The sequence below is a fragment of the Nicotiana tabacum genome, chromosome 10 (genome assembly GCF_000715075.1).
Source record: "Nicotiana tabacum cultivar K326 chromosome 10, ASM71507v2, whole genome shotgun sequence".
NCBI lineage: Eukaryota > Viridiplantae > Streptophyta > Magnoliopsida > Solanales > Solanaceae > Nicotiana > Nicotiana tabacum.
In genome coordinates this window covers 150,688,290-150,712,122 of record NC_134089.1, presented here as the reverse complement: position 1 = coordinate 150,712,122, position 23,833 = coordinate 150,688,290, and the positions used below count along the sequence as shown (strand labels likewise).

General features: G+C 39.3%; 1 long non-coding RNA gene across 1 annotated transcript; it reads left to right on the top strand.

The window, feature by feature from the left end:
- The first annotated feature begins 722 nt into the window (after positions 1–722).
- LOC107827892 (uncharacterized) lies at positions 723–2,949 on the top strand. The gene is made up of 2 exons (XR_012695821.1): positions 723–1,253; positions 2,639–2,949. It is a non-coding gene; the product is annotated as an uncharacterized LOC107827892 (long non-coding RNA).
- The last annotated feature ends 20,884 nt before the right edge of the window (positions 2,950–23,833 follow it).

Below are 23,833 nucleotides of genomic sequence, written 5' to 3'. Positions count from 1 at the left end.
TTGCTCATAATTGCTCATTTTATCTTTACCCAAAAAAATTTCATGTTGTCGAGCAAAGAGGGGCAGCCGTGAGCACGTAATTTTTGCTCTACGAAAAATACTCCTACAAATTCACAAAAAAATAATTTTTTTTCTAATTGTTTTTAATTTTTATAGAATTTCTAGGGGTTTCTTGTTAATTGTTTATTTGCATTTAGTTGCATATTTAATATCTTAAAATCATAGAAAATACCTTTAAAAAAATTAAATCTTCATTCATGATATTTTAGATTTAATTGCATTTTAGGAATTAATCAGTCATTAATCGTTAGAATTAATACATGAAAATTACAACAAAATTACATTACTAATTTTTTATTTACATATTAGTTAATTATTCAATTACTGCGATTATTAGTTAATTTTTAGATAGTTTGGTTCTAATGGTTTAATTATGCAAAGGTTTATTGGGTATCATATAGAAAAAAGAAATAAAGAAAGGGAAATAAGGATTTGTTTGGGCTTTACTTTGAATTGGGTCACCAAACAATTTCAATGGCTCAATTCCCTCCATCTCGTCAAGTCCAATACTCACACCCAATCCGGTTCCCCTTTAAACCACCAAAACGATGCCGTTTCACCCATTTGAATCTCTGTCGTCCATCAAGCCCCATCCAACGGTCCTAAAGCTAACCCCCTTTTAGATTTAACTATCCGAAATTAACCCGCTCCCTTACCCAAACCCTAAACAAACACTTCACTCTCATCTCCCTCATCTCTCCCAAATCCCCTCCCAAACCCTAGCCGCCCCAAGACCCTTTGTTGGCGGTGCCGCTTCAAACAACCCCAATCTCCCAAAAATCTTTACCCCACAATCCCCACCTCCTTCTCATCCCATATCCCTCCGTTATTTCTTTCGAAAACCTCCAGAATCTCTTAATTTTTAAATCTAGGAAATCCTAAAACATAAATCCACCCCTTTTCGATTTTTTCTCAAATCCCGTTTTGTTTGGGCTTAAAACCAACACCAATAGACTTCTCTCATTGAGTGCTATAAGTTGCCATTGGTTTTGTCTCGTTTCAAGGTCGTCGGTTGCCGGTCAATTCACTATTGACCGGCCAGAACTATTGGGAGTCCTTTGATGTTGACCGGATTATGGCTAATATCGTCGCATACAACATTAGTTACACTCTCAAGCATAAGCCAGTGCTTGTGTGGCGATGCCGGCCATCGTCCGAAATTCTTTTCTTTTCGGTCCATAGTGTTTCACATGGTAATCCTCTACTTCTTTTCTTCATTCCTTAGAGTTGTTAATTCTATGTCTTAGTGTGTTAATTATTAGTTTGACAGCATGCTTAGGTTAATAATTGAAAATGTTTTAGCTTTCTGAATATTTATTTGATTTAGTTCTACTTAAAGTTTAATCGGTTAATTAGGTTATGGTTTTAATTACGCATGTGGTTAATTGATAGGTCAACTAGTTTGCTGATTGTTATTAATTTGTACTTGATAGCTTAATATTAATTTAGATTAATTAATTATTATTTAGTAATATTGATTCTATGGGATAAAAGAGGACAGTAGGTTGAGGTAAAGACACTAGTTGGTATTAATTACAACTTGAGTGGGGTAAATGAGATAGAAACTTATGGAATCTTTCTTTTAGTTGATAAAAAGTTTTAGAAGAGTTTGGAAGGGGTTAAAATGCAGTAAATCAGACGTCAAAAGGGGTTAATTTCAGAAGTTAAGGGGTTGAGAAAAATAGGAAAAGAATCTATGATTGACAGTTGTCCAAATTGGTTAAGAAAAGATGCTGTAAATAAGAAAAAATATCTAAAAATGATAGTTGTCCAATTCAGTTGCAAAGATGCCATTTTCCTAAACTATATGGGGGGGGCGCTAACAGATTCTTTTCACAGCCTCTGATTTTTATGCATAGAAGCTCACATACACCTCCATATTAAGCATTGTTTGATCTATGCATCTTTACACACAGAACAATTACAAAAGCTAAGAATCCGAAGAAACATTCTCAAGAAAACTTCAAAAAAGATGAGGTTTCAGCTTTTCGAGTCCTTGTTAGAATTTCAGGGCATATATTTGAAGCTGTTCTTTTTCTGGCATGTTTGGTTGTGCTTGTTGCTTGCTTTGAAGCTGATTTTTCTCTCTGGAGTTTTCAGCTCTATTGGGCTCTAATCCTTTCTCTGTATTCATCTTTTCCAAACATTTTGCCTACTCCTTATGGGCTTAGAAATGAATGAAGTTTTCATGATGATATGATTGCTGGTAGTGAAGTTGAGTTGTGGTTTATGAATTTCCCTATTAATTGGTTTGTAATGCTTTAAGGCTTGAGATCCTACCGATCCTTCATAATCCCCATGAATATCCATGATTCACTATTTCCTTTTGTGCAATTTATTTTAGATGAAAATGATCCAAATTTAGCTTGCCCGTGGTGATTTCTTTGTGTTTAAGTCAGAAATGGAAATTTACTTGTTAGCTATGGCTAAGTCGACATATATTTGATCTAATGTATGTTAGCCATTAGAAAACCAGTGTGTTCATTTTATTGCTTTCCTATTGGAGATTGTAAGGTTTTAGACTATTTATGAAGAAATGGACTTGAGGTCGCCTAATAAAGATTTCTTTAATTTGAAGGTTAAGCTAAAAACACGAGGATTTTGATCTGGAAACCACTTCGTCCTTTTGGAATCTGCTTAAAAGAGTTTTAGGTGGATTACTTGAGTAATAACTTTTGAGAGTTAGAAGTTTGAAGAAATGATGATACTTTTTGCACAACTTTTCCGTCAAAGATGGAATGAGTAAATGACCTCTAATGAACCAAGCAGATTAGGATTTATAATGTATAGCTTAATGGAATCTGCGATTCTTTATTTTTGTTTGATAAGTGATAATGTGATGTTCATGTTTAACTAAGTTCAATTGAAGTTAAGTAGGAATTTATGTAATTTCTTGCTCTTATGATTTTTTTTGACGAAATTGATAATGGGATATTGAAAAATCATGGCCATGATTGAGGCCCATTTGTTCAGGCCCAGACTTTAAAAGGAATTAGTGAGCAATATGACATAGGGGTGGGCATCGGTCGGTTCGGTTCGGTTTTGCATTATCGGTTTTGCCTATCGGTTATCGGTTTACAAATATCATAACCCGATAACCAAACCGATAAGATATTGGTTATCGGTTATCGGTTAATCGATTATATATCGTTATCGGTTCGGTTATCGGTTTACCCTATAATATAAAACAACTAAAAAAAATTGCAATATATAAAACAAAGAAATCAAACTGCCAGAACGTGTAAACTGCCAACTTTTATTGTTTCTTAACAAAAGCACGCTCCCACTTCTGTGCAGTATCTACTGATGTCTGGCGGAGAACTGGTGGTGAGTCTTGCGTCTTGACTCTTGGGGGCTGCGACGGAAACAAGAATGAGAACTGAGAGACAAACGACTGAAGAGTGAAGAGTGAAGAGGGAATTAGGAAAGTAAATAACCCTAGTATATACTTAAGGGTAAATTAGTAAATTACATCATTCTTATTGGGTTATCGGTTTTTACCCAATAACAAAAATGCAAACCGAGCCCGAACCGATAACCCAATAAAAAAAAATTAACCCGTTACCGAACCGTTAACCCAATAACCCAATACCGATAACCCAATAAAGAATTAACGGTTCGGGTTATCGGTTTTACCCGATATATGCCCACCCCTAATTTGCTATTTCACACAACTAGGCTTTCGCGCGAAAGCCTATTTGAATATCATTTATCCTTGTAGTATTTTTATCCCATACTTGGCCCATGTCCGCTTATACCCACCCAACATAGCCAAAGCGTTATTGGAATTTTTGGAACACAGTCGTCTTTATTTTTTTAATAGCAAACGTGGTTGGCTCATTTTTTTTTCATGAACTGACTTAGTCTCTTAACATAATCGCAGTTAACCCACTTCTTATAAATTAATTCGTCTGATTTTCTCTTATTTAATTAAGTGACTGAATCTGCCAATAAATCCAATAACTGATCTTACAAAGAACTTTCCATAGATCATGACCTTACCACAAATCTCAAAGCAGCTTAGGAAGATAATTCTGAACATTGTAGTCTACTTTAGGCACGATAAATAAAATTATCGTGACTATGGGTACGATTTTCGTGGCATAGTCATGATATAATTCCCAATTCGAGTGTGAGTTTCACGCGATTCGACCAAAACGTTAAATAATAATTAAAATAAACATGTTACGAATCACGAGTTCGTTTCACGTGGTGTGATTCACAATGTGTGCTAAAACGATAAGTGCGCAACATCTCGACTTATTTAAATAAATTTCATAAACACTAAAAGCAGTTAATTAAATAATTAATGTCACTATCATAAATCCGGACCTGGTCGTGGTGGCGCCTCTTGTGAAGACAAGGCGAGCCAACACATTTCCAATTCCGTTTTAAGCAATTAAATAATAAGCGTTTCGTCTTAAACATGATATAAATCCAAAAGTAAGCAGTGACAATACAAACAATTTGCGGAATACAACCCAACATAGCCCGATACCGGGGTGTCACTAGTCATGAGCATCTATCAATGTACTACAAGTCTGAAGTGTCTACAAAACTATTACAGAATCACTAAAAGAGAAATAAATGAGATAAAGGGGGGGGGGGGAACACGGGACTGTGAACGCCAAGCAACTACCTCGAGGACTCCGAAGTCTGTCGGGAGCTCTCAACTCGCGCTAGTAGGAGCAACAACGCCTGAATCTGCACACGGGGTGCAGGGAGTAAAGTGAATACTCCAACTCAGTGAGTAATAATCATAAATAAATGATTGAGAGATATGAAAACACGTAAGGCACATTACAGGCTATAATGAAGCAGTAAAAGCCAGTAAAAATAGTAAATTAGTAAGGATAAATAAAAGTCATTTTAGTTCAACTTAAACTTCATGAAAGCCTTTTCAACAATTAAGCAGGTAAATGAAAAGCAAATAAGAAATATAAACACTTAAAGGTTCGCCCCTCGGGCTCAATATCAACAAATCCGCCCCTCGGACAATATATCAGAACAATACTAGCCCCTCGAGATATAACTCACATCACAATGGGTACCCGCACTCACTGGAGGTGTGCAGACTCATGGAGGGCCCCCTTACGGCCCAAGCGCAATATCAAGCCATCTCGTGGCATCATCACTAGGCTCTCGGCCTCATATCAACAAGCCATCTCGTGGCGTACAAATCTCAGGCCATCGGCCTCATAATCATAATCAGTGTTTCCTCACAACATAGGCCCTCGGCCTTACTCAGTCAGAATCTCACAGTCACTCGGGCAACAGTAAAATATAGTGCTCAGCCCAAAATATCATTTAAATGTTAGAGCAGAGTAAAAATGGCTGAGTCATGAAAAACAGTAGAATATAGCATGACTGAGTTCAAGTATAAAGTCAAAACAGTGAGGAAATATCAATAAAAATCCCCTAAGGGTTCAAATAGTTAACACGAAGCCCAAATATAGCATTCAGCCCAAAACATGATGATAGCAAATGGTTTTCAGTCAAATACGCGGTAAAACAGTCATTCGGGATGGACTAAGTCACAATCCCCAATAGTGCACGACCCCACGCTCGTCATCTAGCGTGTGCGTCACCTCAATATAGCACAACGATGTGCAATCCGGGGTTTCATACCCTCAGGCATCATTTACAATCATTACTCACCTCAATCCGGTCCAAACTCTAGCCTGCGACGCTTTTGCCCCTCGAATAGGCCTCCACTCGCGTCGAATCTATCCAAAATCAGAATCACGCCGTCAAAATATGCTAAGGGAACGAAGCCCAAGCAAAAATAATCAATTTATAACATAAATCCCGAAATTACTAAAACCCGACCCCCGAGCCCACGTCTCGAAATTCGATAAAATTTACATCAATAGATTCTTCATCTCCCCACGAGTTCATACATATCAAAAGTACAAAAATCCAACCACAAATGATCCCTCAAATCCTCAAGTCTAGGTTTCCAATACCAAGCCCTAGTTTCCCCAAACTTTTGATCCTTAAATTCCATTAATTACAAGTCTAATCTGTGAAATAATACCATTGAAACGAGTTTTAGGTCCAAAATCCTTACCTCAATGAAGTTCCCTTGAAATCCTTCTTCAAAATTGTCCAAAAAGCTCTCAAGCCGACTTAGAAATAATGGAATAGCTCAAAAATCGCGAAGGAAACAATTTATACTTTCTGGCCCACGGATTTCGCATCTGCGGCCAATTACCCGCTTCTGCGGTACCGCTTTTGCGGTCAACGGACCACTTCTGCGGTCATCACTTAAACGACCATTTTTCGCTTTTGCGATCCTTTTTCCTGCACCTGTGCTATCACAGATGCGGCTCCTCAGCCACTTCTGCGGCCCCAGCCTTTCTAGGCCCTTTTTCGCTTCTGCGGTCCTTTTCATCGCATCTGCGGCATCACACCTGCGGTCCCCAATCCGCAGGTGCGGAAACAACAGAAGCAGCAAATCTGCAGCTCCACCAAAATTCCAATCTGCTCTCATTGCCCCTCTTCTTATTTGTAAAGTGCCATTCTTTCCTCAGCGCAGTCTGGGCCTTTCTGAGTTAGGGAGGTTTCTTTCTCTCTCTTCGAAAAGTGCTTCTCTGCATTGTCTCTCTCCTTATTCCTTTATAGCAGTAGGGAAGATATAATAGTTGATGCTACGCTTGGGATAGGTTCCTCTTTGCTTAGCTTGGTCTATTCTGGCTAAGCATTCACGGTGCCATCCTCGTCTCTAGCTCCAACTGCATTGTGTGACTAGGCTGCTTCGGGAGACAGTGAGGTTGTTCTGCTTGGGGAGTAGCCCGTCAAAGAGTCTTTCTATCTACTAAAGCATATAAAGGAAAAATCTAAGATTGAGGCGAGCTTATAGGTGTATTCGGAATCGTGGAGTGCATTAGCTGTGATATACTCTATTAACAGAACAGCCACTCTTCGTATTGGCTAACATGATGGAGCCCCTGATTAGAGACTTGGCGAGGTTGTGATTGGATAGAATCGTCTTTCCTTTTGCTATAAGCCTCGGTCTGTGGGCAAACTTTTAGGTCATTCGAACAAGATTTGATAAACTTTTTGATCGAAAGCATAAGTTAAGAGTTCTTGGAGTTCTTAGGCTTGAATCCTATGTTAAATTGGTAATTTGATGTTGTTGTGAGCGTTCCGAAGTTTTGAACAAGTTTGAACGATGTCATGGGAGGTGTTGGTACAATTGGTTTCAAGTTCTGAGAGTTCCGAGTAGGTTCCGGGATGTTTTAGGCCGAAAATCATAGCTGTAGCAGGTCCAGAAGGGTTGCAGGCCTCGGAACTCACCCGCACGGTCTGCACAAAAAGAAGTGCAGCTGTGGTAGGTGTTGTGCGGACCGCACAAAATGGTGTGCGGCCGCGGTGAAGAACTTTTCACTGGTCCTACTACGAAAGTTCATATCTTTTGATCTATAAGGAATTTTGAGATGATTCATACATGAAAATTATAGCCATTCGTGTCTAGTTACCAGAAAGGTAAAGATATTGCAATTTGGACATATGTAGCAAAAGTTATGGCCAAAATACTAAAGCCTATCACTGCATAGGAAAGCTGCACGGCCGCGGTCGTTTTTGTGCGGACCGCGGTCGATTTTGTGCGGCCCGCGGAGGTGGAAATCTGTGGGGTACTCTATAAATACAAGGTTTTAGATTTTATTTGACATATTGAGCTAGAGAGCTCGGGTGTTGGCAATTTTTCGAAGGTTTTTCAAGAAATTCATCGGGGTAAGTGATTCTAACTCAGATTTGGATAGAGTACATGAATCTATCATTGAATTCATCATTTAATCGTGATTTGGGATGGAATTTGGGAAGAAAATTGTGAAATCTTTCAAAGATGTAAAATGATAATTTGAAGGACCAAATGGTATCGGAATTGGATAATTTTTGTATGGTTAGACTCGTGAGAGCATAAGGATTCTAGTTTTGGGAATTTTGTCAAATTCTGAGATGTGGTCCCGGGGCTCGGGTTTTGGTAATTTCGGGAATCGCGCCCTTTGTTGATTGTTTTTGCTTGGGCCTTGTTCCCTGAGCATATTGTGACGTATTTGTTCTGATTTTGGATAGATTCGACGCGCGTGGAGGCTGATTTGAGGGGCAAAGGCATCGCGAGCTAGGGATTTTCGAGGTGAGTAATGATTGTAAATGATACTCTGAGAGTTTGAAACCCTGGATTGCATATCGTAGTGCTATATTGAGGTGAGACACGCGCTGATAATGAGCGTGGGGTTGTTTATTATTGGAGATTATGACTTGGTCCGTCCCGATTGATGATTTTACTGTGTATTTGACTGAAACCTGTTTGTTAGCATCATGATTTGGGCAGATTGCCATATTTGGGCTTCGTGCCAACTATTTGAACCCTCCGGAGATTTTTATCACTATTTCCTCACTATTTTGACTTATTATTTGAACTCAGTCCTGTTGATATTTACTGTTTTACAAACTCAGCCACTATTACTCATATTTGAAACTTAAATGATATTTCTAAATAATGTTTTGGGCTGAAAACTACTGTTTTACTAATGCCCGAGGGGTTTGTGATGATTTTCGGACTGAGTGAGGCCGAAGGCCATATGTGAGGATATGCTGAGTGATATAAGGCCGAAGACTTGAGATACTTTTATACGCCACGAGGTGGCTTGAGTGATGTAAGGCCGAGTGCCGAGTGATGTGAGGCCGAGTGCCGAGAGATGATGCCACGAGGTGGCTTGATATAGCGTTTGGGCCGTAAGGGGCCCCACCGGAGTCTGCACACCCACAGTGAGTGTGGGTACCCATTGTGATCTGAGAGTGAGCCCGAGGGGCTGATATTATTTTTAGAGTGAGCCCGAGGGGCTAATATTATTCTGAGAGTGAGCCCGAGGGGCTGATACTGTTCTGAGAGTGAGCCCGAGGGGATGGTACTGTTCTGAGAGATTGCCCGAGGGGCAAACCTTTATGTGTTCATCTTTCACATGTACTTGTCATTTTACCTGTTATATTGTGGTATTTGTGCCCGAGGGGCGGATGTTCTATGCTTATAGGCACTAACTGTTTTGCATTCATTTGCGTAACTGTTGAAAAAGTCATTTTCAAAAGAGGTTTTAAGCTGAGCTAAGATGTTTCTAAAGATTTCACAGCTTCACTGCTTTTCTCAAAGGGTTTTACACTACTTCTATACAACATGTTGGTTGCTTTACGTGATTTCTTACTGCTCAGTTGTTATTTACCTTTATTACTCACTAAGTTGGAGTACTCACTTTACTCCCTGCACCTTGTGTGCAGATGCAGGTATTTATACACCGGTTAGTGGGTTTTGGCTAATCGGTGGCAGAGTTATCAGAGTTTAGCAAGGTGGCTGCCAGCGTTCGCAGCATCGTTTTCTCTCCCTTTTTGCTCATCAGTCCTGTTTTTGTATATTTCAGACCTTATATTTGTATTTATACTCTAATAGATGCTCGTGACTTGTGACACCCCGATTAGGGCTATGTCGGGTTGGGTTTTCGTTTTGTTATCTCTATTTCCGCTAAATATTGCTATTGTATCATGTTTGAAGTATCTTTATGTTATTTAACTGTTTAAGAGGGTGAATTGTGTAAATTGGCTGGACTTGTCTTTAGGAGAGGCGCCATCACGACCGGGTTTAGGGTTAGGGTCGTGACAAGTTGGTATCAGAGCCTAGGTTACATAGGTCTCACGAGTCATGAGCAGGTTTAGTAGAGTCTCGCGGATCGGTACGGAGACGTTTGTATTTATCCTCGAGAGGCTGCAGAACCTTTAGGAAAACTTCATATTCTTGAATTCTTATCGTGCGTCCTTGATTCAGCTTGAAATGTACCTCTTGAAATTCCTTCCACGCGTTCGTGTGCGCGCATGAACGCTCAATATCTGATGTGCCTCGATGGCTTGTGATTCCCTGATCGAGGGGCGAGATGTGATCTATGTGAGTTGATGTTGGGCCAGTCTGGAGGACTTGAGGCCGGTTCTTTGCCTATGGCTTGAGCACCGAGGTGCTGATTGTATGAGCAAGTATTTTTGAACATATATGTTTGGTATTGTCCCTATTAGTGGAAGTGACGGCTGGATAACTATGTGATGAGTATATTGGTACTACGAGATGTATCCACATGATTTGGAAGTGACAAGAAGGTCTGCTAGAAGATAGAATAACTATTAGGTATTTGAATTCCATCTTGATTCGAGGTATAGCACCGAGTTATGGGCATGTGAAGGATCTTTTCATGTTTCCCAGTTGTGAGTGAAGTAAATTTCATATTGCGGTATGAGTTCAGACTCAGGAAGACTAAGTGACTGCATACAGTTTATGACGGTGGAAGGAATACAGAAATGTTAGTTAGAGGCCAAACAGGTGGGTTGTCTCCTACGAAATGTTCTGAGGTTGTACGATCCTTAAGTGTCTGTTGGAAGATCTCATTTGCGAGTGAAGGATATGTGTTGCAACTTAAATTGGGTCGCTTAGTGAGTGGGTGTAACTGTTGCGAGAGTGGAATGCGACATTTACAGAAGAGTTAAAATTCTAGATGATCTGTGTTTTCACAAGCTTATAAAAGATTTGAGTTTAATCTCACTATGGTATCATGGCATCAATAGAGTATAATTATTATAAGTTATTGAGTGTCTGTTGATCTATGGCTTCGAGCCAAGTGGGGGAGTCTGCTATTGATTAGGCGATTGCATGATTAGGTGCTATGTTGGTTCCAGTTTGAGGCGTGCTGGTGAATCAGTTATGGCTTGCGGAAATTGAGATCGAGGATGGCTCGAGTAAAGGAAAATTTTGACAGAGATTATATTATGCTTCATAGGGTACGAGAATCACGAAATATCTTGAGTTGTTGTTGGTAAAGGATGCTCAGTGCATAGAGCATGAAGTTGCTTGGTTGTACTAGAATGAGGTTACATTCTGCGGTGTCAGAGTGCTAGTAAGGCACGGGTTGACGGTTCATTTGATCAGGATAACTGCAGTTTGAGTAGAGTGGATGACTCTTGGGAATGGTTCTAATGGGTTCAAGACTTTCAGGTAATAATTGAAGATTTTCAAGTGTATAATTGGGCTAGAAACTGAGGTTTGCATTAGAGGGTGGCAAGACTTGTGTCACTTTTATATCAATTATGGGATCCTATGTATCAGTATTAGGAAGGTAAAGGTAACGGATTTAGATTCGCAGGAAGTTTTCTCAGAGTAAAGTATTTTGAATGTGGTGCCTTTGGGAATAGATAAGAGAGTATTCAGCGGCTTATGGGTCTCAGACAGTGTGGCTTTATGCTTGGGTCCTGTATGGTAAGTCTGGGTTGAGGAATTGTGGTGCTACAGCAAGAGGGGATATCAAGTTGAAGGTACATCAGAAGGAAACTCAGATAAATGGGATAGCTGGGTCGTAGGCTGGATAGGTATGGTAAGGATATGATTAGTTCCTTGGGTTTGTATAGGGTAATGAGTTCCTACAGGTATTTTGCGGCAATGCTCTTAAGTTTTGATGGCTTGCATAGCTTGGTCGAGTTAGAAGGATTCGGTCCTAGCAGGTCTGGTTTGTGCAAGGGGAGCTCAGAGAGTTCTTGATGGTTCTACCTTGGTTGGAGATGTATATTTTCTATGGGCATGAGGAGCATGGGATGTATAGTGGTTCTTTGCTAGATGAGATCAATGGAAAGTTCTTGGCTAGTGGAATGTATAGTGGCTTGCGATTCGGAAGGGATATGAAGTTCTCATGGTTATCCTAGAATGGTATGGGTTAAGCAGTATGTTGTAAATGATTGAGAATTGCGTGTGTGAGGTTTCGGTTCGGTTCTAAAAGGAAGGTCATAAAATTCTTAGGCAGCTCGGGCAATTTCAGATGATTAGAGGAATGATCTTCAGATGATTAAGGAAATGGTATTGGTAATTGGAGTGATTTGACGTGGGTATATGTTTTAGAAAAGGTAATGAGATTAAGTTGATGGTACTTCGGTATCATTGCGGCACTTTCTTGTTAGATCCACTGCTGTTATTCGAGTTGCTTGATGGCACAAGGGAATTTTAGAGTATCTTTCATGGAATGATTGGGTATTTGAGATGTGGTATACATTCGGACGGCGGAATTGGGATCAAGTATGTTGATTCATGTGCCATATGGATTTGGAGACAGGGAAGTTCTCACATTCAGACTATGTTGTAATTGTGAGGCGTGTGTATAAGCACTGTTTAGTTACTATCGGGGTTTGGAGACCCGAGCGGATCTTTCGTTGCTGGGTATGTTAGATTTTGGATGTGATATTGGGTTCAGATTGGTTGTCTCCGTGTTGTGTCATTTTGGACTATTGCGCTAAGGCGGCACTGTTGGCTATGCTAGAAATGCCACGGATTGAGTGGCGAGGTTCAACGGATTATGTCCTAGTGGAGTGGTTTTATATTTCAAAGACCCAGCGGAAGGCTGGGAAGAATTGTCTTTCTTATGTGGGCTTTTGTGATGAATGTCACAGCAGAGGCTCCTACCATTGATTTAGTTCCGGTGGTGAGGGACTTTTCGGATGTGTTTCTTGTGGCCGAGCATGTCGCTAGGCAGGGTTGTTGATTTGATGCCGGGCACCGTATCGCATGGCACCAACAAAGTAAAAGGGGTGGAAGGAGCAACTTCACCTTGATAAGGAGTTTGTTGGCAAGCCAATGTGGATGCGTGTTCTAACTTGAGTCGGCTTGGTTGGCTACGAATTGTATTATTGAGAGAGGTGTTGATTCGTCGGTTATTAAGATTATTAGTAATCTGGGGAGGCCTATGAGTTACCTTTCCATGTTGCGAGGCATTAGGATTTGTTGGTTATCAGCACATGTGGTGCTATGTTATTGGGGTCTCTCAGTAGGATTCGAGCGGAAGGAGTATTGGATAATGCTTGGCGGATGGCGCATCTGTTATGTCCTTTTAGGTTGTTCGGTGTTATGTACTTGCTTTTCCGTGGTTATGATGATTTACTTTGATTCTAGACATCAATTGCGCGTGGTCGTCAATTTTGAGCAGAGTGACTTGAGGTGTTCCATGTAGAGCAGTGTTTAGATAAGGTCGCGCATTATAGTGAATATATGTGGAGGTATGACCTTGCATATTAGATTCGTGTGTTCTGTTCCTATGATGTGAGATGGGTTCTCAGCCTTGTGTTGTGGTGGTACTGGTGAGCTTGAGGTATAGCTCTTTCATTTGAGTTATTTTCATGATTTGAGTATGTTCGGACTGTTGCTTATTGGTGCGCGTATTATGCAAGTTGTGGCTTAGGCCTATATTGATGTGTCATGTCACCAAAGAGGTGTGTTGGATTAGAGGAGATCATTGGGGATCATTAATGAATACGAACGAATTCGATTTCAGCATGATGGAATGATAATATCGAGGTTCGGCTCGGAAATTACTATGGCATTTGCCAAAGGAGAAGTGGATTCATGAATGAATGATCTAAGAAATGGTTATGGTTTATTGCATGTTTCATATTCGTTGGCAGTATATGAAAGTGTTGGAATGAGACTTTAGTTGATAAGAGGTTTTCTACCGGTATTCGGTTGTTGTGGGCAGCTGCAGTGAATAGAAGTTATCGCTACGAGCGTTTGAGTTACGTGGTTTATCATGTAATTGCACCTGAGGTTGCAGGTATGGGTTATTACAACTGGTTCGGGCTTATTCTGAATATAGATGTGAGATTCTAATCTTGTGGATGAGTTCAAAAGTGGAAATGGGGTTCTAAGGTTTATGGGCTAGGTTGGATTGTGAAATTTTAGTTGCATTATGTTATCGAACCTATATGAGATAGGGTGGTGTGGGATCACCCCCGGGTATATGCATGGTAAGGTTATTCAGCGATTGGTTAGCTTTTGGAACAACTCTGAGCACGTTCGCGGACGAACGTATGTTTAAGTGGGGGAGGATGTAACGACCCGACCGGTCATTTTGAGCTTTTGCATTTCGCTCGCCAGTTCTCGGGAATGACTTGCCCCGTGTGATGCAATATGACTTATGTAAATCGTTGGTGTTGGGTTTTAGGTTAATCAGAATTTAATTTAGAAGAACAGTCTCAGTTGAAAGCTTAAAATTGGAAAGGTTTGACTAATATTTGACTTGTTTGTATTTTCTCGGATTGGAATATTTATGATTTGGTTGGCTCCGTTAGGTGATTTGGGACATAGGAGCGTGATCGGAATGCATTTAGGAAGTCCGTGGAAGGTTTACGCTTGGATTAGAGAAATTGAGATTTCAACGCTTTTCGGTCAATAGGTGAGATTTTGATATAGGGGTCGGAATGGAATTCCGAGAGTTGCAGTAGTTTCATTGTGTCATTTGGGGTGTGCGCGCAAAATTTCAGGTCATTCGAACGAGATTTGATAGATTTTTTGATCAAAAGCATAATTAAGAGTTCTTGGAGTTCTTAGGCTTGAATCCAATGTTAAATTGGTGATTTTATGTTGTTGTGAGCATTCCGAAGTTTTGAACAAGTTTGAACGATGTCATGGGAGGTGTTGGTACAATTGGTTTGAAGTTCTGGGAGTTCCGGGTAGGTTCCGGGATGTTTTAGGCCGAAAATCATAGCTGTAGCAGGTTCAGAAGGGTTGCAGGCCTCGGAACTCACCCGCACGGTCCGCACAAAAAGAAGTGCAGCCATGGTATGTGTTGTGCGGACCGCACAAAATGGTGTGCGGCCGCGGTAGGTGTTGTGCGGACCGCACAGAATGGTGTGCGGCCGCGGTGAAGAACTTTTCACAGGTCCTACGTTGGAAGTTCATATCTTTTGATCTACAAGGAATTTTGAGATGATTCAAAAATGAAAGTTGTAGCCCTTCGTGTATAGTTTCCATAAAGGTAAAGATATCGCAATTTGGACATTTTTAGCAAAAGTTATGGCCAAAATACTAAAGTCTATCACTGTAGAGGAAAGTTGTGCAGCCACGATCGTTTTTGTTCGGACCGCGGTCGATTTTGTGCGGCCTGCGAAGGTGGAAATCTATGGGGTACTCTATAAATACAAGGGTTTGGGTTTTATTTGATATATTGAGCTAGAGAGCTCGGATTTTGGCGATTTTTCGAAGGTTTTTCAAGAAATTCATCGGGTTAAGTCATTCTAACTTAGATTTGGATAGAGTACATGAATCTATTGAATTCATCATTTAATTCGTGATTTGGGATGGAATTAGGGAAGAAAATTGTGAAATCTTTCAAAAATGTAAAATGATGATTTGAAGGACCAAATGGTATTGGAATTGGATAATTTTCGTATGGTTAGACTCGTGAGAGTATATGGATTCTAGTTTTGTGAATTTTGTCAAATTACGAGACGTGGGCCCGGGGCTCGGGTGTTGGTAATTTTGGGAATCATGCCCTTTGTTGATTGTTTTCGCTTGGGCCTTGTTCCCTTAACATATTGTGACGTATTCATTCTGATTTTGGATAGAATTGACGCGCGTGGAGGCCGATTTGAGGGGCAAAGGTGTCGCGAGCTAGAGATTTTGCCAGTTCAAGGTGAGTAATGATTGTAAATGATACTCTGAGGGTTTGAAACCCCGGATTGCACATCGTAGTGCTATATTGAGGTGAGACACGCGCTGATAATGAGCGTGGGATTGTTTACTATTGGGGATTGTGACTTGGTCCGTCCTGATTGATGAATTTACTGTATTTGACTAAAACCTATTTGTTAGCATCATGATTTGGGCAGATTGCCATATTTGTGCTTCGTGCCAACTATTTGAACCCTCCGGGGATTTTTATCACCATTTCCTCACTTTTTTGACTTATTACTTGAACTCAGTCCTGTTGATATTTACTGTTTTACAAACTCAGCCACTGTTACTCATATTTGAAACTTAAATGATATTTCTAAATGATGTCTTGGGCTGAGACTACTGTTTTACTAATGTCCGAGGGGCTTGTGATGATTTTCGGACTGAGTGAGGCCGAGGGCCATATGTGAGGATATGCTGAGTGATATGAGGCCGAGGGCCATATGTGAGGATATGTTGAGTGATATGATGCTGAGGGACTGAGATACTATTATACGCCACGAGGTGTCTTGAGCGATATGAGGCTGAGTGCCGAGTGCTGTGAGGCCGAGTGACGAGAGATGATGCCACGAGGTGGCTTAATATAGCGCTTGGGTCGTAAGGGGCCCCTCCGGAGTCTGCACACCCACAGTGAATACGAGTACCCATTGTGATTTGAGAGTGAGCCCGAGGGGCTGATATTGTTCTGATAGTAAGCCCGAGGGGCTGATATTATTCTGAGAGGGAGCCCGAGGGGCTGATACTGTTTTGAGAGTGAGCCCGAGGGGCGAACCTTTATGTGTTCATCTTTCACATTTACTTGTCATTTTACCTGTTATACTATGGTATTTGTGCCCGAGGGGCGAATGTTCTGTGTTTATCAGCACTAACTGTTTTGCATTCATTTTGCGTAACTGTTGAAAAAGTCATTTTCAAAAGAGGTTTTAAACTGAGCTAAGATGTTTCTAAAGATTTCACAGCTTCACTGCTTTTCTCAAAGGGTTTTACACTGCTTCTATACAGCATGTTGGTTGCTTTACATGATTTCTTACTGCTCAGTTGTTATTTACCTTTATACTCACTGTCACACCGCCTTTTTGCGCGCCCGCCCCGAAGGATAAAAGCGCGAGGGAGTTTTTCCAATTTAAGTGACAATATTCGAAATGGGATTATTTATTTAATTCAGAGTCGCCACTTGGGAAAGGTTTGGCTTTTGGTGTCCCAAGTCACCGGTTTATCTTGAATCCCAAATCGAGGAAATTTTCGACTTTTCCAAATGAAGTCTGCGAACCAGAAATTCTAAGTAAGGAATTCTGTTGACCCGAGGGAAGGTGTTAGGCACCCTCGAATCCCGTGGTTCTAGCACGGTCGCTTAAATTGTTATAATGGATAAATATCTGATTAAATACATGTTGTGACTTATGTGCTTTTATTAAGTTTAAAACCGCTTTTATAATTATCATTTATTTTTATAGAATTGCAACGTCGTGAAAATGCATCTCGAACCACGTCACAATCAATGCACCCGTGGTCGTCGACACATTTTGACTCCGTTGAGATTTGGATTTGGGTCACATCAATGTGCACCCGTGTTTAAGAAAGTTAGATTATTAAAGGTCCGCCTAAAGCAACTAGCGTATTGTTATTTTGGGAAGGCCGTAAAATTCGCTAAACGGCCTGTCCCGAATTCTAAGTATTTTAATATATACATTTAGAGGGCCCCGCAGCTTGTGCATTTTCGTTTGTCGAGGCTCGTCTCATTTTTATTTAAAAGGATAAACCTACAGTGACTATATTTTCTATTAAGTTCATCTCTAAAATAAAAGAAAATCTCTTAATTAATTACATGCTAAAAACGTAACTTATTAGTTACTAGTTTACGGCTAATGCGAATGGAAAATTGCGACTGAGTTTGTACAAAGAAAAACTGCTTTCATTCTATATTATATTATTCAATAATACTAAAACGTGAGATTGACACACCATAATATCAAAACAGATTAACTATTCTCTGATTAATTTAAACTAACATTATTAGATGAAGAAGTTATACATATGCGACATCATTACTCATTTAATCAATCAACTACATTTTTATACAAAGAAAGGAAAATTATATTCAAACACAAATCTAAACATGAGGGATTCAACAGGAACAAAGCCTGATTAATATTTCATTTCTCTTCAATCCGAGAGTATACAAATGTGTACCTGGAAATGGCAGTACGAGAACAAAAGAAGGAGAAGTCAGCAGCAATAATAACACAGCAACAGCAGGTTCAGCAACACCGCAAACCAGTAATAACCAGTAGAATAACCCAGCAACGGATTGAAAAAACCAGCAATACCAAAGTGCAATCACAGTCAAAACAGAAGAGAGACGGATACAAGATGCAGTAGTTTACTGATTTTGAATAACACTCGAGAAACGACAAACGGAATTTATTCAAGTAGAAGTTCAAGTTGTCTTTCTCTTCTTCAAAACTCTACCACACTTCTTCAGATTTTCAGAAAGTATTACTCTCAAAAATATTTTCCCAAATAATAATCCTCTCCCCCTTTAAGTCTTCCTTTTCTCTCTTTATGTTCAAGTCCAAGTTTTTTCTCTCCAAGTCTAGTCCTCCTTTAATGTCAAGAAATGACTCTATGTATAGAAAGACAAGTCTTCAATTCCCAACCCCAAATTATTCCTTAATGGCATGCTTTGTCCCACTTATTAATATTTTTTTTATTTTAAACTTTGTCCCTCATGCCTATAATAAATAAATATATCCACCACAACCCATTACAATTTGTCCCCCATGCTTACATAAACAAATGCAATATTCTCCTCCACTACATTATGTTTTGTCCCCCATTATGTTAAACAATTATATCACTCACACCCCATTATATTTTGTCCCCCATGCTTAACATAAAGAATCAAAATAATGTTCAATTACCAAAATACCCCTCCGACCTTATTGCAATTACCATTCTACCCCTGAATGCAATGCAATTTACCAAACTACCCCCATCAGCTCTAAACAATCAATTAATCATAACTTGACCAAAATATAGCCAAGATGACCAATTTCTCAACAATCTTCAACAACAAATCACATGAACACGATGAACAACACAACTCCAAATTAATGGAAATAAATCAACCATATCGGGAACCAATCCTGGTTAATTTAGACCATCAATGGATGAGCAAGGATACAACAATACAAACAACAAAATACATGATTCAAACTAAATCAACAAATCAAAAACAAACATAAAACTCACATTAAATCACTGGATTAAACATGAACTTCAAGCAAAGATGAACATGAACTAAAAATAACAAAACATGACGGATTAAAACGATTCAAACAACATTAATAATTTCTGGAAAATACATAACAACACATGAAACAAATTGAAGAAATAATTAATTAAATTTCAATTTGAATCTAACAAACTAACAAATATTTAAACAATAATACAAACATGAAAAATAACTAATTAATCTTTCATTTGAAATCTGAAAAATTAATTTAACAAAGCACATGAATAAACTAAAAAAATTAATTCAAACGATAGACATGAACAAAACAAACATTTGCCGATTTTAGATTCGAGAAATATCAAAACAAAATACGGACAAAAATAAAAACTCAAAATCTACTAACCGGATCGAAACGACGAACAAACGACTAACCAACGACGAACTCGACGAGCCTCGACCAAAGTTCGAACAAACGACGATGAATACGAACCTAATTAGTTGGCGCCGGAACAGTAGTGATGAGACAGAAGCAGCTGGAGGTGCGCTTGGTTTGTTCGCGCGAAGAAGATGAGGGCAACAACAGTAACGTGAAGACAGCTTGGCCATGGTGATGCCCAAGCTCGAAGAGGACGAAGCAGTAACGGAGGTCGTTTGGCCATGGAAACGAGTGGTCGACGAGGGCAATGACAGCAGTAGCATGATGGGTCTGTTTGGTTCGAACTGGACGAAGAGCAGCTGTTCGTCGAGGAGGAGGAAGGTGGTCGACGCAGCAAGCAGAAAACTCGAGCTTGAAGCAGCCTCAATGGAGGGAAGGCAGCACCGCCATGGACGACGATGGCAAAGCTCAGAGACGACGGAGCAACAGCAGTGACGCTGCTGGAGCAGGTTGAAGAAGATGAAGCAGTAGCAACACACAAAACATGGCATCCATGGCGATGGGTTTTCCTTCCATTTTGGCCGAGGGTTTTCCGGCGAAGCAGACGGGGAAGTCGACGTGGATGGTGGTGACGTTGGTTGTTCTGAGTAGATGAAGAATAAGGTAAGGGCAGCCATGGTTGTGTGCTTGGAGCTTTGGAGAAGAAGTGAAGAAGAAGGGAAGGGATGGGGGCGGGTGAGTTCTTTTTGTTTTTTTTAGGGTTTTTGTTTTTGTGTTTTGCTTTGTGTTAGGCCAAAATGAAGAGTGGGTGTTGGGTTAATGGGTTAATGGGGCGGAACGGGTCGACCCGGTCTGAAGTGGACTGGGTCGTGGGGAAGATTGGACAATTGTTTGGGCCTGGGGTTGAAATTTGAAGAAGTGGCCCAATCCGATTTTTCTTTGTATTTTTGTTATCTTTTCTTCTTTTATTTTTCTAAAACTAAATTATAAAAATACTTAAATGATTATTAAGAACTAAATTAAGTTATGAAAGCGCAAATTAACTACCAATAACAATTAACGCACAATTAAGTAATAATTAAGCATAAAATTGTATATTTGGACATTAAATGCAAAAGATGCCTATTTTTGTAATTTTCATTTTTTGTAAACAAACTTAATTACTAACAATTGTAGAATTAAATCCTACATGCAAAATGCGACATATTTTTGTATATTTTTATTAATTTAACAAATAAACATGCACAGAAAAATACAAATAATTATTCAAAATATCACAAAATTGCACACCAAGGAAAATCATTTTATTTTGAATTTTTGGGAGTAATTCTCATATAGGGCAAAAATCACGCGCTTACAGCTGCCCCTCTTTGCCCGAAGACATGAAGGGTTTTCGCGCAAAGATAAAGTGAGCGATTTTTGTCCATCCGAGTACTCCGTGTGAAGCATTTTTTTTATTTTTTATTTTGAAAAAGATTTAATCGAACCTTTGCTTCAAAGGTTTCCTACATATCCCTGGCTAAAGGAGAATCAGGTTAATGTAGTTCGGAAAGTTTTGGTAGCTGGGACTACCGTGGGACTGCAGTGCTTGTTGTTACTGTTGTTGTTGTTGCTACCACCGCTTTACTGACCGCCTTATTACAACCAAAGGAAATTGAAACTAAACTAACTATTTATGCATGTCACTTGCTAGTTACAAGATTCTTATCTATGATTCTTTTGTAACTTGATCTCGGGTCTTAGCTGATTTTTCTTGTAGACTTCGATCCGAATCTTGATGCTTGCAAGTTGTAGGTGCCTGTTTATTTCTGCGACACTGAGTGAGACGGGAGTGGTAGAACTCGGGGTCTTGATCGAAACTCGGAGCGATCCGCCCTTCGTTTTTTCAAGCATCTCGGAACATCTTCTCTTTTTTTTTATTCTGGGTTGAGGCTCATCTCGTGGGTCTTCTCGATCCGTGCGCCTCGAGGTCAGACCTACGGGGAAAAAACAAACGAACGAAATTTTCTGCCCCAGTTTCACTAGGAAAATTTCGTGAGTTATTTGCCAGGAAGTTCATAGCATTGATGAAGGAATTGGATCAATGATATTGCCACAAGGTAAGAATACTCAGTTTAGGGTTGGAACCCTAAGGCTGGCAGAATGGAAATGTTCAGTTCAGGGTTGGAGCCCTAATGCTGACTAGCTGGGGAGAAGCTCAGTTTAGAGTTGAAACTCTAATGTTGACCAACTGGGGAAAAGTTCAGTTTAGGGTTGGGGCCCTAATGCTGACTGAATGGACAGAAGCTCAGTTTTAGGGTTGATGCCATAATGCTGACTAAGGAAAAGTTCAGTTTAGGGTTTAAAACTCTAATCCTGATTAAAGGGAAAAGTTCAGTTTAGGGTTTAAAACCCTAATGCTAACTAAATGGAAGAAGTTCAGTTTAGGGTTTACAACCCTAATGCTGACTGAATGGAAAAAGTTCAGTTTAGGGTTTAAAACCCTAATGCTGACTAAATGGAAAAGTTCAGTTTAGGGTTTAAAACTTAATGCTGACTAAATGGAAAAGTACAGTTTAGGGTTTTAAAACCCTAATGCTGACTGAAGGAAAAGAGTTCAGTTTAGGGTTTAAAACGCTAACGTTGACTTAATGGAAAAGTTCAGTTTAGGGTTTAAAACCCTAATGCTGAATAAAGGAGAAGTTCAGTTTAGAGTTTAAAACCCTAATGCAGACTCAATAGAAAAAGTTCAGTTTAGGGTTTAAAACCCTAATGCTGACTAAATGGAAAAAGTTCAGTTTAGGGTTTAAAACCCTAATGCTGACTAAATGGAAAGAGTTCAGTTTAGGGTTTAAAACCCTAATGCTGATTGAAAGGAAAAGTTCAGTTTAGGGTTTAAAACCCTAATGCTAACTGAAGGAAAGAGTTCAGTTTAGGGTTTAAAACCCTAATGCTGACTAAATGGAAAAGTTCAGTTTAGGGTTTGAAACCCTAATGCTGACTGAAAGGAAAAGTTCAGTTTAGGGTTTAAAACCCTAATGCTGACTGAATGGAAAAAGTTCAGTTTAGGGTTTAAAACCCTAATGCTGACTGAAGGAAAAGAGTTCAGTTTAGGGTTTTAAAACCCTAATGCTGACTGAAGGAAAAGAGTTCAGTTTAGGGTTTAAAACCTTAATGCTGACTAAAGGAAAAGTTCAGTTTAGGGTTTAAAACCCTAATACTGATTAAATGGAAAGGTTCAGTTTAAGGTTTAAAACCCTAATCCTGATTAAAGGGAAACATTCAGTTTAGGGTTTAAAACCCTAATCCTGATTAAATGGAAAAAGTTCAGTTTAGGGTTTAAAACCCTAATGCTGACTAAACGGAAAAAGTTCAGTTTAAGGTTTCAAACCCTAATACTGACTGGCTGGAAAGAGTTCAGTTTAGGGTTTAAAACCCTAATGCTGACTAAGGGAAAGAGTTTAGTTTAGGGTTTTAAAACCCTAATGTTGACTTAATGGAAAAAGTTCAGTTTAGGGTTTAAAACCCTAATGCTGACTAAACGAAAAAAGTTCAGTTTAGGGTTTAAAACCCTAATGCTGACTAAATGAAAAAGTTCAGTTTAGGGTTTAAAACCCTAATGCTGACTGAATGGAAAATGTTCAGTTTAGGGTTTAAAACCTTAATGCTGACTGAAGGAAAGAGTTCAGTTTAGGGTTTAAAACCCTAATGCTGACTGAAGGAAAAAAGTTCAGTTTAAGGTTTAAAACCCTAATGCTGACTGAAGGAAAGAGTTCAATTTAGGGTTTAAAACCCTAATGTTGACTGAAGGAACAAAGTTCAGTTTAGGGTTTTAAAACCCTAATGTTGACTCAATGGAAAAGTTTAGTTTAGGGTTTAAAACCCTAATGCTGACTAAATGGAAAAGTTCAGTTTAGGGTTTAAAACCCTAAAGCTGACTGAATGGAAAAAGTTTAGTTTAGGGTTTAAAACCCTAATGCAGACTGAAGGAAAAGAGTTCAGTTTAGGGTTTTAAAACCCTAATGCTGACTGAAGGAAAAGAGTTCAGTTTAGGGTTTAAAACCCTAATGCAGACTAAAGGAAAAAAGTTCAATTTAGGGTTTAAAACCCTAATGCTGACTGAATTGAAAAAGTTCAGTTTAGAGTTTAAAACCCTAATGCTGACTAAAGGAAAAGAGTTTAGTTTAGGGTTTAAAACCCTAATGCTGACTAAATGGAAAAGAGTTCAGTTTAGGGTTTAAAACCCTAATACTGACTGAGTGAAATAAGTTCAGTTTAGGGTTTAAAACCCTAATGCTGACTAAATGGAAAAGTTCAGTTTAGAGTTTAAAACTCTAATGCTGACTAAATGGAAAAGAGTTCAGTTTAGGGTTTAAAACCCTAATGCTGACTGAGTGGAAAAAGTTCAGTTTAGGGTTTAAAACCCTAATGCTGACTAAATGGAAAAGTTCAGTTTAGGGTTTAAAACCCTAATGCTGACTGAATGGAAAAAAGTTCAGTTTAGGGTTTAAAACCCTAATGCTGACTAAAGGAAAGAGTTCAGTTTAGGGTTTAAAACCCTAATGCTGACTAAAGGAAAAGTTCAGTTTAGGGTTTAAAACCCTAATACTGACTGGCTGGAAAGAGTTCAGTTTAGGGTTTAAAACCCTAATGCTGA